Below are 13800 nucleotides of genomic sequence, written 5' to 3' on the forward strand. Positions count from 1 at the left end.
ATATATATATATCATTTAGCTACAAATGTTGTTTAATATATGCAATATGGGCTATTACGGGAATATCGCCGATTCAGTGGTTACTGTCGACTGGTGTCGTTGGATAGATAAGGTGTCGACGGATCGGCTCGAGACTCAGCGGTACCGATCCTTTTACCGCTTATTATTCCCTTTCGGTGACCATTCTCTATCGGGGATATTCCCGAAGTTGCGCGGATTGGATATTAAACGACATTTGTACCTTAATGATTCCATATAAATGACGGCAACGTGATAGAAAATTTTCGATTATATTGAACACACATACACACGCGCGCACACACACACACACATATTTATATATATATATATATATATATATATATATATATATATATATATATATATATATATATATATATTATATTATATATATATATATATATATATATATATATATATATATATATATATATATATATAAAATCATATGTATATATGTGTGTGTGTGATGTGCACTTATGCATGAGTTTGTATTCGAAGAAAGATGGAGAAAGTAAAAATGGGGTTATACTGTATATCCAGCATAGGATTAATATCATTTGTGCATAGGATGAGCCTAATTCTAATAAGGCTATGGAAAAAAGTAATGGTGATTCTATTGTGTAACTCTTAACCAGGGACAACCGCAAATTGCATATGGTGCTATGACTCCACATTGACAAAGAAGCCCATTTCCTACATGTTTACTATAAGAGAATTGCGTGAGCGTGACCGACAGACAGACAGAGATTGAACAAGGCATAGCTAATGGTCCATTTTATAACTTTTTTTTATGAAAATCGTATGATCCCATTGTTAAAAGAAATTAATTTCCTGTCTTTGACAACGGTAAGAATCTCTGTAACGTAACAATTATAGTTTTCTTGGAACTGAGTTCCTTTTAAATCTTCAAACATGTTTTTCTCAGGAAATAACGTGTTTAGCTTCAAAACAGAATATTTACTGTAGGTAAATGGGATTTAACTTTGTTTAGATTATAAAAAATACAAGTTTCAGATACCAATAAAAGTTTTGTTCTAAATACGTTTGCTGCAAACCGAAATGTGCAAGTGGAAATAAGTAAACTCACTTTGCATTTTTCATAGTACAAAATGCTATTATCATGACGTGTTCTATTCATCATAACATTAGTCTGAATTGCAGTCAGCTCAATTTTTTCCCGTGGCATGTGATCTCTGATTTTTTATTTAAACAGTATTGTAAAACTTGTCATGCTCTTCGAACATATAGTACACTGCTAACTATAACTACCCAAATAAGCTGTTGATTTCCCTTTGTGCTTAAGGGTATTTTGTGTTAATGATCTTTAAAGTGTTGTGGACAAATAATGTTACATTCATTACTTTCACATAGAATATTGTATGAGCAACTCAGATACTCTAAACAAAATTCGCCTTGCATTACATCTCGAAAAAATCAAGTCAATTAAGGAAAAAGAAAATCCCAAATCAATTTTACGATGAACTTCATGGCAATGGTTGTATAAAACAACTGTATGGTCATTTGGTTTTGATATCTAATGATACGTTTTACTTCATTATGATGTCTTTTCTTTTAAAACTAAAAGGCTAATTGTACATAAAGTACAACGTGGGCTCAACACAGTGAGGTCACATTTTCTTGAGTTCTTGTTCTCTAGATTTCTGTCTAATTCCTATAAATTGCATTTATATGGAATTTGGTCAGTTTTTTATTGTCTGCTATACAAATTATAAAAAAAAAAAATTACGCCAGATTGTCTAGGCTTAGTTTACCTGCCCCCCTAAATATTCTTTTGCCTATTATTGAGCGGCAGTAAGCTTGAAAGACCATTAGAGTTTTGCCTACCCTTATTTATCAACCATATAAATTGTCCTAATATATATATATATATATATACTACTATATATATAATATATATATATATATATATATTATATATATGTATATATACATATATATATTATATATTATATATATATATATATTTATATATATATATATTATTATATATATACGTGTATGTATGTACCTATGTATGTACACATTTTTTCCTAAGCAAGTTTAGCGAGACAGACAACCCTAAACAGTGGAACGTAAATATTTGAGATACGATGTCAAACGTATACACACCATTCGCTTTTCCAAGCTCCAGGTTTGACGCTCTTAGTCTGGATGATCCTGATTTTGTCTTTTGGTTCTGTCGCTGATTAACTGATTCTTTTGTCTTAATCCTGTTCCCTTAATCCAGATTTTTGTCTCCTGGACAGCAGGGGGTCCCTCCTCAGGTAGGAAAGATAAAGGGAGATTAGGCATAAGATAACGTTATAATTTCCATTCCTGAGTCTCAGATTTCTTCGGGAGACGGTTGAGGACTCTCTCTCTCTCTCTCTCTCTCTCTCTCTCTCTCTCTCTCTCTCTCATTACACTTAATGTCAAGCTAATTCTAAAAGCATATACCTGATGCCTAACGTTATTTAAAAGATAATATCATTCATAATTAGAGACTTAAATTGTTTAAGTAATTCTTTCATCAAATAATTTTATTCCTAAGTGTCCATATGTTTTCTCTAAACCTACCAGTCAGTCAAGATACACGTCAAAATATGAAAGCATTTCAATTGGAATAAGTCAGAGGAAACAGTTTACTGCTACACGAATCCGGAGAACCATAGCTACTTATTGAACCAAAAAGAAATAAAGTTTATTGTAATCTTTGAATGGTGTATTTTTCAAGAAAACACATTAGGTTTTGTGCTTAATTTTGATGCTCCAAATAGTGCTTAGGATTCTTGATCATTTCTTGGCTGACGGATCGGTAACTGACATCAAATATTTTTTCATTATTACTGTGATATTCCCCATGAAATAACGAATGAAATTATTATATATCAAAGTGCCTCGTTAACCCTATGAATCTATCTCTATGTCCTCTACTTGAGGCAGTTGTAACAGAAACTAATTTCGATCATAGTAATAAACTCGTCTGAAATATAATTTTTAGGTCACTGGATATTGCCTGTTATAGGTATTTGTGGTGCCGTAAACCAGTAAAAATCTCATATTCTTGGCTCGGGCCCCAAGCTGCTTCAACAAAGAAAGGCAAAAGAACATCGGTATGTGGGTGAAGCGTCCAAGTGAAAAGAGCTGATGGACTGGAAATGCTGAACTCAGCGAGAATACGAAGTGTATGGAGGAGAACGGGGTTCTCCTTATGTCCCACATGGTCGCCCTTGAATTACTGGTTTTGTCATACTAAGCCACGGGATGCGACAATAAGAGAATAATGTCCCCCTTACAAAGGCTAAGCTTTACACGTGCGGTTCCGTACAAAATTGTCGCTAATGACATTTTTTGCCTAATAACAGTTATTACGGTATTCCATTCGGACACCGTGAACTCCATTAGCTGGTTGGACCCACCGAAAGACGATGTTCATATCGTGAGGTATTTGTCGAACATTTGCGGTTTCTGTTTACATGTTTGTATGTTAGTAAATTCCTAATAATTTCTTGCTTAATAGTTTATTACTTGTATCTATGAACCCTTTACTGTTTTGGTGGTTAATGGTCTTCAATTTAAGTGCTTACAGTTATCTGCAAATTGTTTATAAAGACTTATTTTCAAATTACTTTTAATTCTTTTATTGCCAGTAATTGTTACCATTAACATCATATTATTATTATTATTATTATTACAATTGTTATTATTATCATTATTATTATAATTATTGTTATTATTATTATTGTTGTTGTTTTTATACAATGAAAATCCACAATTGTTTAAATAAATTCTATTGATAGGTAAAAGATAAAAACAGACTTTCAAACTTTCAGGTGTTCGGAAGTCTTAGTTTTTGTCTTTGACACAGTTACTTTATATAATTGTGGACTTTTATTATATAAAAGAGTATCACGATGAAGTGAATTTCTGTGCATTATCATTATTATGTTTATTATTATGTGCAGGCACACTCATGAAATAAGTCAGATGATGTCTTTCCTAGTTTCATAAGATAGTGTTTCCTATATGTTAATCAGTACAGGATGAGGCAGTTTATAAGAGTCATCTTTACAGTTTTATGAAAGGATGAAGCGTTCTAAAGAATTTTCCATATGAAATTTTATTGAAATGGTTTTAGAATTAGAAAATATGTTCAGATTACTACATCTACATTAACGATTACCATATATTCAATTACACATGCATATATATATATATATATATATATATATATATATATATATATATTATTATTTATATATACTTTCCCTTTATTAATACCTTTCTCTCAAGTGATTATGAATTTGGAAATTTGGAAATATTTTATATGTTAATATCAGCGGGTTCTAATTTTCACCATTAAGATATTGTTTAAAGGCACATAAATGTACATAACAATATAATCCAACTACAGTTATGCCGAGTTAGCTGAATTCCATTCATCTTTCAATGGCAGGATGACGTCACAGATGCCAACTGTCAAGTCAAACAAATGAGAAGTTAAAGGTTTTTACTATTCTAATAACTTGCGACTTGGACTAGGCAATATTATTCCGAAGGATTGGGCCGCAAAGAGGACAGAGTCGATTAATCCATTTGAATTCTACAAGAAATTCGACCGTATAAGGAATTCTGCGGCAAAACCTCACCTTGCCGCCAGAAGCTGTCCATTATCTATCTCTAAAAGCTTGGGCCGAGTGGCAACTAAGTCGCCCGTGCCTCGCCAATAAATGACAGAAGGCGCTTATGATGAGTTCGATGCCAGTGTCATTTGTTGTCTTTTATAGGCTCTAATCCCACATGACATATGGGAAGGAGTATTGGGTCTTCTCGTCGGATGCATTACGAGTCGATCTCGCTTCTCTCACATCCACAACGTTTGTTCCCTTATCGAGAGCGTAATGGATATCGCGCATTTATCTAATCACTAGTTTCAAAATGGTTCAATTAGCCCTTTGAGAGACAAAGCCAATTTGACCTTTACATCTTAGGTTCATAAAGGTCATGGAGAACCCTCCCTTTCGCGGCAATTTAAGACTTTTATCTAAGCCTGACGTTCGTGAATTAGCCTTTTAGTTGCAGTCAGAGCCCCCAAGTCCATCTGATACGAAATTCTTGGGCGGACCCGGGAGGGGCTTTCAGTGTAGTGGGCCAGAAAACAACCCTCCCCACATCCGCCAGCGGCAACCCCCCCTCCCCCCTCCCCCCCCCCCCCCGCCCCCCCCCCCCGCCCTCCAGACCTGCCTCATCTTCTCCTTAGGAGGAAAACAGGGATAAGGATTGGACGCCTATTTAGTGCACCCATTTAGATGGGCGTGTTATATATATATATATATATATATATATATATAATATATATATATATATATATATATATATATATATAATGAGGATAAAGCGAATTCGGAGGATAAATGCCTACATGAAAAACAACCGAGACGAGTATCACGAAAATTGTAGCTGGGATGCTTCTTCTGTTGACGACATTATCAGGAGTTTTGGATCCGGATGGATAACTTGAAACAAAATTTCGTAAAATTCTGTACCGTAAATTACGATCTGATTCAGCTGTTGCTCTGCTCTTTAAGGGCAAAATGATCAATATACCGAGTGGAAGGAAGTAAATTTTACGACTTTTGCGCGTTTAAGTTCATCGACATCAAATAGAACTAATGTGATAACCGAGGTAGGTGAGAGAAGTTTTAGCTTATTTATTTATTTCCAGATAATCGTAATGAACTATGTAACCTATATATTTGGAACACACCGTGTGCGAATTGGATTCTAGCAAGTATGACGTAGCAGTAATACATTTCGCATAATTTCGGCTTTTACTCAGATTCTGCTGTGGCTTTCGTTTTGTAAATGGTACTATGAACGGCTTCTAATTCTAATATGTTTCAATCAAATGACGTTCATAGGTTAACAACACATTGATTATCTTTTTATTTCTTAAAGTTACCCGTATTTGATTAACATTATTATAAAGCTTATATTGCATAATAGCAACTGTTCTATCAACACCCCATCAATATAGGGTTAGGAGATGCCTCGGAGTTTATCAGAAAAGAAAATTATTTCAAGTTAGTCCTTTAGACATCATTATCATTTTGAAGAGGAACTTCTTTACGGAAGAAACAAATAGCAAATATGAATTACGAATTACAGAAAACCATTCAAAAATTATTTAAAGAAACGCGCAAAACTCATTGGAGGTCAGCATTCAGTCACAGACTTAACGCTCGCGACGAAAGTGATCTCATCGCTCGAAAAGGGAGAGAGTGAGAGAGAGTGAGAGAGAGAAGCAAAATAAGATCCCAAATCTCACTAGATAATGAACAAGTCACAGCTATGAATGGCCGTGATTGGCTATTTCTCACCATCCACCGACAGACTTCCTGATTATACACGGATGTCGGATCGATCTCCGATTACCCGGTATCGGCCTCTATCGGTGCCAGCCCCTTTTATCGGTCCACCCCGCGCTAATATACCTCTAAGTGGCCAGCTTCGGACTGGGAGGCGGTCGCCTTGTCGTTCCAAGAGGCTCCTCTTTTTATCGGTCGCAGCATCCCAGCGAGAAAAAGAAGAAAAAAATATAATAATAGGCGCATCTTGAGTTGTTTTCAAAGGGCTGATGGAGAAGATGGACGATTCGGGCTATGGGGATCTCGGCCCTCGGGTGGGCGGATTTTTTTTTTTTTTTTTTTCGTGAATTAGGGGCGGATTTTCTTAGAGGTCAGGATATTCGTGGTCGTCTGTAAAGAGTTTTTCTAAATTCTTGATGTTCATGTGTTTGCTTCACTGGCTTCGCCGCTGCCCATCTATACTGTCAATGGGACTCGGCCCAAGGAAAAAAATTTATTATTTTTCTCAATTCTGTTGTTTGATCATTAATTGGTGTTCATAGACACTATCTGAGGACTCGAGGACTCCGCCTCATGTTTTCAAAACCTCACTGGAATAGTAAGAAGAACAGTATATGACTGTTTTCTCAGATGAATATCTGTCATGACTGAGGTACAAAACGAAAGGTCGATCTGCACCCTCTTGGATTTGTGTGATTATCGTAAAGTAAGACTGAGCTTCATTAAGCAATCGTAATTTCATTAAGCATCACTATGACTTTGGTTTGGCAACTTAATAATGTTCATGGATGATATTAGATGAAGCAGGCTGTGAAGAAAAGGGGTGCAAAAAATCGAAAATTATGTCGCACTGTCGGATAACAGATAAATATTGGAATTCAGAATTCATGTCACTAATCCATTATCTTAACAGAACAACTGCATGCAAGATAAACTAAATATCATAGAACTGACATTACATGCAATGGCAACGTCTGATTCCTAATAATTTATGAATGCATCCCTTAAATAATGGAGAAATTCCTTCATTACTAAATAGGGAGTAGATGTTATTCGATGATGTTAATGATAGTTTGTAAAAAATAAACGGAATAGTGAATTCATTCTAAAACTATTAATTGACTTCTTGCATGGATTTTTTTTTTTTTTTTTACGCAACGAATCAAAAAATAATTCTGGACTAGCCCATGTTGTCTAGTAACACTCTTTCTACTTAAGTATTTGTATTTCTCTCTTCATTATTGGGTATATAATTAACATATGCTTTCGTTCGTCTTCCTGATCATTGTTTATTTTCCCAATTATGCTGGTGAAATCCTTCCTGGTTGTTATTCAGATGACCACATTACATTCTTATCACTTATTATTCTCACAAAGGGGTCAAGCTCAGCTTAAGAAAACTTCAAAGGGTAAAATGATTTTGTACTTGTGATTGGAATTATAGACTGAATAAGTATTTGGGACCTTTGCTAACCCGGAGATATTTTGGGTGTTTGGTTATCAGCAAGAAGTTTCTGTAAGATTATTTCTGAGTTTACCTGCTACATTATGTATCAGGAACCAACAGTCTGCGAACTGCGCGTTCTCTATACATGTTGATTTTAATTAAGTCTTTTTGCTGCGACGACATTTACTCTCAAAATGTGATTTTTCTTCATTTTCTGCTTTTAGTGAGGGCAAAGTTTACTCTAAGTTTCCTTTACCTTCGATTTTCTTTTGTGCCTAAACATTTGATATCCCTCTTTTTAACAAATTGAAATTCCTCCTAAAATACTAACTCATGCGTATCTCTTTTTTTGTAAGTTCTATTTTCACGATATTTATGTTTTATAAAAGAAATAGCAATACTGAAAGATATAACAAATATGAGTTCCAAATGATTAAAAATAAAGAAAACTTTCAGCATGTTAAAAAGAATTGTTGTCAATATAAAATGATGCAAAAGAATTGCACTAAGAAGTAAATCTTTTGAGGCACAGATCTGAAGATATAATTATTAGAATTGATATGATGTAGTGATATATAATGCTTCGCTGTTAGTCCAATCATTTCTCGGCGGTTTTTTTCCTAGGACTAGGTTGCTCAACAAATAGTCGATGTGCTTATGCTGTAAATATTGAACAAATCCGGTGTTTTTTGGTGGTTTAACAGATCGTAAGATCAGGTGTGTATCCATCGGTTATTTTACATTCCAACTTATAGTGCGCAATTATGCTTCAATCAAACTTAAAGTATAATCTTAACAAGTAGAACATAACCTAATACAATATTTTACGGCCGGGTTTCAGCCGAAAGTTGATCGACCCTCATAACTTCTGTGCGGGATAATTATATTGGAGATCACATTAAAGTAATTAAAGTGGTCTCTAAGGCTTTCATATTAATTACATGTACTCAGCAATACTCAGTAATGTATTGATCAGTGATTTTCAATATTTGCTAAGATTTGGTGTTACTGTCATCCCAAGTTTTCGTTTCACAACCATAAAAAAAGGCTGCAAGAAAACTAAATATGGTTTATTAGGTTTCCATAAATATAGCGATGATGGTATTAATGGTATATGCTTCAGACCAGTTAATTCATCAGTGTTGAGATATCATTCCCCTGACTGAATGTCAGCAATCTCATGGAATCTTTATGTTCACTACTCCTGTACGTAGTCCTATCCTTTTCGCCACATTAATGGTATTAATGATTTTCCCCATCGTCGAAAATATCCCTATTTGGTCATCTTGCTTAAGATATGGTTTAGTTAAAAATTTCCGCTAGCACCTTTGGTGGTGGCAGCGCCAGTGCCCTTTGGAGGAACTTCAGAAACCACATTTTGTTGTAGAGGCCGATGCCTTTCATCCCCTTCATGCAAACCTGTGAGGATTATTCTTGCCGTTGAAAAGTTCAAAAAAGACTGTAGTGTTACCTTTGAAGCTTTTTGTATTGCCACTTGAACTTTCACTGTAATTCTCAAATATGTAACTTTTCTTGTGGGCTTTTGCTTCCTTTTTTTTTATTATTTGTGCCCCGCAAATGCTATGTACCGTCCTGAATGGCCCTCCCCTGAACAAGCCAAGGTCATTAATTCATGATACTTTCATTCTGCATACTCACATATTGGACAACTAAATGAAGTATATCTTAGTTTAACCAAACCACTGAGGTGATTAACAGCTCTCTTAGGGCTGCTGACCCGAAGGATGAGATATTTTTGACGTGATTAGTAACCAATTGGTTACTTCGCAACGAGACCTACAGCTTACTGTGGGATGCGAAACGGATTATATCGAGAAATTAATTTCTAATTACCAGAAATAAATTCCTCTGATTACCTGTTGAAGAAGTGGGGCGCGACCGGTGAATACCAAATCGGTAGGCTAGGACGGAACCCACTCGTCCAACGAGGAACTGCATATTGGCCAGTGGTGAAAGAGAGGCTGGTCCGAGGTTGACAACGGCAAGCCTAGACACAGAGGTGGATTACTCGTAAATTATGTTGTTACATAAAGGAAAAATAGATATATGGATACGTACTGAATTTCATCATAAGCTTTTTTTTCGTCATACTTTCCCTTCAATGTGTCTATGGGCATTCAGGTTTAGAAATTCATTAGTTGTTAAAGACGCCCCTACTAGGTTATTATTCGATTTGATTTGTGTACATGTTAAATAATAATAATAATAATAATAATAATAATAATAATAATAATAATAATAATAATAATAATAATAATAATAATTAGGAGAGGTGCATCTGGAAAGTTATAGGAAAAGGTGGGTCACGATGAAGTCAATAATCTTTGACCATTCATTTTAGATTCAAAATGAAATGGATAATACATTATAAATTTTCGAATGCGCAAATTGCTTTAAATATGGCAATTTTTTCTTGCAAATGACATCCTTTTCAATATATGCGTACGTGAAAATAATTCCATTACTTGATTTTTTTGGTCTTCCCAACGGGCTTGTGCTAATTACACCGGAAAGATGGATGCATACCGGGTCAAAACTCTTTGACCGATATTTTTTATTAAATTTTGAAAATACTATTTTCATCATAAATTTTCCGGTCGTCAAAGGAATGTGAGTATCAATTCCATATTCGGCCTCGTTACGATTTCCATGGCAGGTGTTTGAAGTGGAAAATTGACTAGGTAGAGCTGGGTCTCTTGATTATTGTTTGATAAAAAAAAAAAAAAATCTTGTGTCTGAGAATGCATTAGAAACACACAGAAGGAAATACCAGGCCCTGAAAGGTCCCTATACAGAAATTTTAATCTGATGGTACAACTGAGTTAATATTTGGCTTATTAACTATAGATAAGGATATATGTGTTTATGTTGTTATGCTTAATAAGAAAATCGCATACAAAGAGAAAGAATAGCACCCTTCCCCTGATGGAATGTAGAATCGTCCCGTATTTACACATATGCAATGCGTAGGAAAGCAAACAGAATACTGAAAACTGACATTTGATATATAACTGTATTATGATGAAAACTGTCTGAAAATAGAATCGTTACTGAACTTCCCTCAGGCATAAGGAAAGATATTCAATAATTATAATCAATTCTTTCATATATTTCACCTTCACTAGACAAAGCGTGACTTTCAAAGGAATAAAATCTAATGAGGAAATTGGAGATAAACCTGTTACGATCCTGAGGATTTTTTCAAGTGAAGTGGCAAGACAATAAGGCCCATGCTAAGCTTTTTTTCTTTTTTTTTTTTTTTTTTTTTTTTTTTTTTGAGCCCTTAGTGGCCACAAAAGCGATATCGCTTCAAAGTTTTTATTGTTGATTATCATAACTATTTTTACTATTATTTGATCTTATTTTTGTTATTAAATTTGTTAAAGATGAAAGGGCTATTTTTCACTCATTATTCATCACCCGGGTATTTTTTTTTTTATCCGATTTTCCAGTGGATAGTATTCTGAAAAAGTGCGCATTTGGATATCATAATTCAATTCATAGAAAATGAATTGTCACAACTCAATGTGGAATATACTTAAGATAGCTGAATTAAGAAACAGCCCAGAGTGAAAAAGCAGATGAAAATATGTCATCGCTTGTACAGATTTCTTGACAAAAAAGACCTTTCCTTAAACTGTGCCTTTATTCTATGTACACTACCGAAGCTGCAAATTATTTTTGGGTCAAAAAGGTCATAAATTTCATCTTTTTCATACCGTCACATGGAGGTTAACGCATGTAATCTACTGAATGTTAAAGTTCTCCCTGAATCACATTTATACCTGCTGATATATATGTATATATATATATATATATATATATATATATATATTATATATATAATATACATATATATATATATATATATATATAATATATATATATATATATACCGAAGCTGCAAATTATTTTGGGTCAGAAGGGTCATAAATTTCATCTTTTTCGATACTGTCATGAGGTTAACGCATGTAATCTATTGAATGATAAAGTTCTCCCTGAATCACATTTATACCTGCTGATATATATATATATATATATATATATATATATATATATATATATTATATATATATATATATATATATATACATATATATATATATACATATATACTATATGTGTGTGTGTGTGTGTGTGTGTACACACACACACATCAACACACACACACATACACACACACACACACACACACACACACACACACATATATAGATATATATATATTTATATATATATATATAATATATATGTGTGTGTGTGTGTGTGCGTGTGTGTGTTGTTTGTGTGTGTATGGTAATTTTGCATCCCGGTTATTTGCTTCTTATATATGTATATTCCATATAGGATGTAATTTCATAATTTCATATCTCTGTCTCCTGAACACCTTTGCTACCATAATGAATTTTTAATGGTAGAGATGCCCTTTGACTCAGCAATTGACCGATATGTTTGCCCTTGGATATAGACAACAAAATGCTTTGTCTATAGCAAACCAAAGATACAATTACCAAATACGAGAGGAATATCCTATTCCTCTTCCACTAAACGAAGGTTTCTTGCATAAATTATGAATTATGAAACGAAAGCTGTTCATCTTTTCTTCTGAGGAGGGTTTGAATGACTTGACACAATTTCAGAACTTACCAGCAAGTGGCACTCTTTAGATTTGCAAGCAAATAGAGTACCCCGTATCTTGCTTCTTAGCAGCCCGTAATTGGTGATGGATGAAGGATTTTTCTCTGAAGCATACCATTCGGCTCCAACTTAACAACTGGGCCAGAATGGAAAAAGTTTAGTGAGAGATAAAGTATTATAGAAGCAAGTCCCAGTAAGTAGGAGAGCGTGGGAAAGAAAGGATAAATTTAGAGTTGGAGAAAAAGTTTGGGATTCAAAGTTCCCTTGAGAAGTGATGAATGATGCAGTGAATGGATGAATTTTACTTATACTCAAGATGGCTGTATGCTGTCAGATATGCTCACTTGAGAGTGGCCAAGGTGTGTTGCTCTTCCCTGACCACTAAGGCCTGGGGTAGAGGAACAGGGATGGGATGATTAATTAAGTTAGGCAGCCGCTGTTCGGATTGAACATCAGGTGCTGACGTTTAAAGGTTGGGATAAGGTGGGGTTGTATGTAGTTTAGCAGTGTCTCTCTGTTTACAGGTTTCCCTGTCAACCTTAGAGGTGGACGAGGGGTTGGGATTGGAAGGAAGGGGAGAGGAAGGTCCTGAAGTGCTTGGTACTGCTTCTCTGGACGTCTTCGTTAGGTTATGGAATGTAATTTGAAGGTCTTGTAGGTGGTATAAGTTGAGAATTACTCTTGATTTCCTCGATTTTTTCAAGTCAAAACTTACACTTTTTGTTCCATGCATGATGTTGGAGAGAACAGTTGGGGCATTTGCTTTCAACTTGTTCTCCTCTTTTGAAGGCATCTAGGCATTGCTTACTTGGGTGAGTTTTGCTGCATATGCCACACCTTTCTGTGGTTGTGCAGCTGCTGCGATGGTGTCCAACTTTGTGGTACTTGAAGCATCGGAGTGGCTCTGGAATGAAGGCTTCAATGGGGAATGATCCCCATATACCGAGGGAAACTTGTTTGGGGATTGCTCCTTGGAAGGTGGCAATGACTTTCCTTGTAGGAATCCTGGTTTTTCCAGATTTAATAGTGCACCTTATTGCATCTATTATATTTTCAGTTGTAGAATGGGGTCAAGAGACAGAATAGTTGGATATCTGCAAATGATTGCTGTCTTGATTTTCTTTGATGGGTCTAGCAGTGTAAGAAAAGAATTCCCTCGATCGAAGACTCTCGTCTGTGTCTCTGCTTTTTGGGGTAATAATCATATCACCCACAAAATTTGGTCTATCCATGAAGTTATGTGGGTGCAGAAGCCAAATAGAGTACTGTATGCAAATGCTCAAGTATGCCAATGGCCGGGAA

This window comes from Macrobrachium nipponense, chromosome 17, assembly GCF_015104395.2.
Source record: "Macrobrachium nipponense isolate FS-2020 chromosome 17, ASM1510439v2, whole genome shotgun sequence".
NCBI lineage: Eukaryota > Metazoa > Arthropoda > Malacostraca > Decapoda > Palaemonidae > Macrobrachium > Macrobrachium nipponense.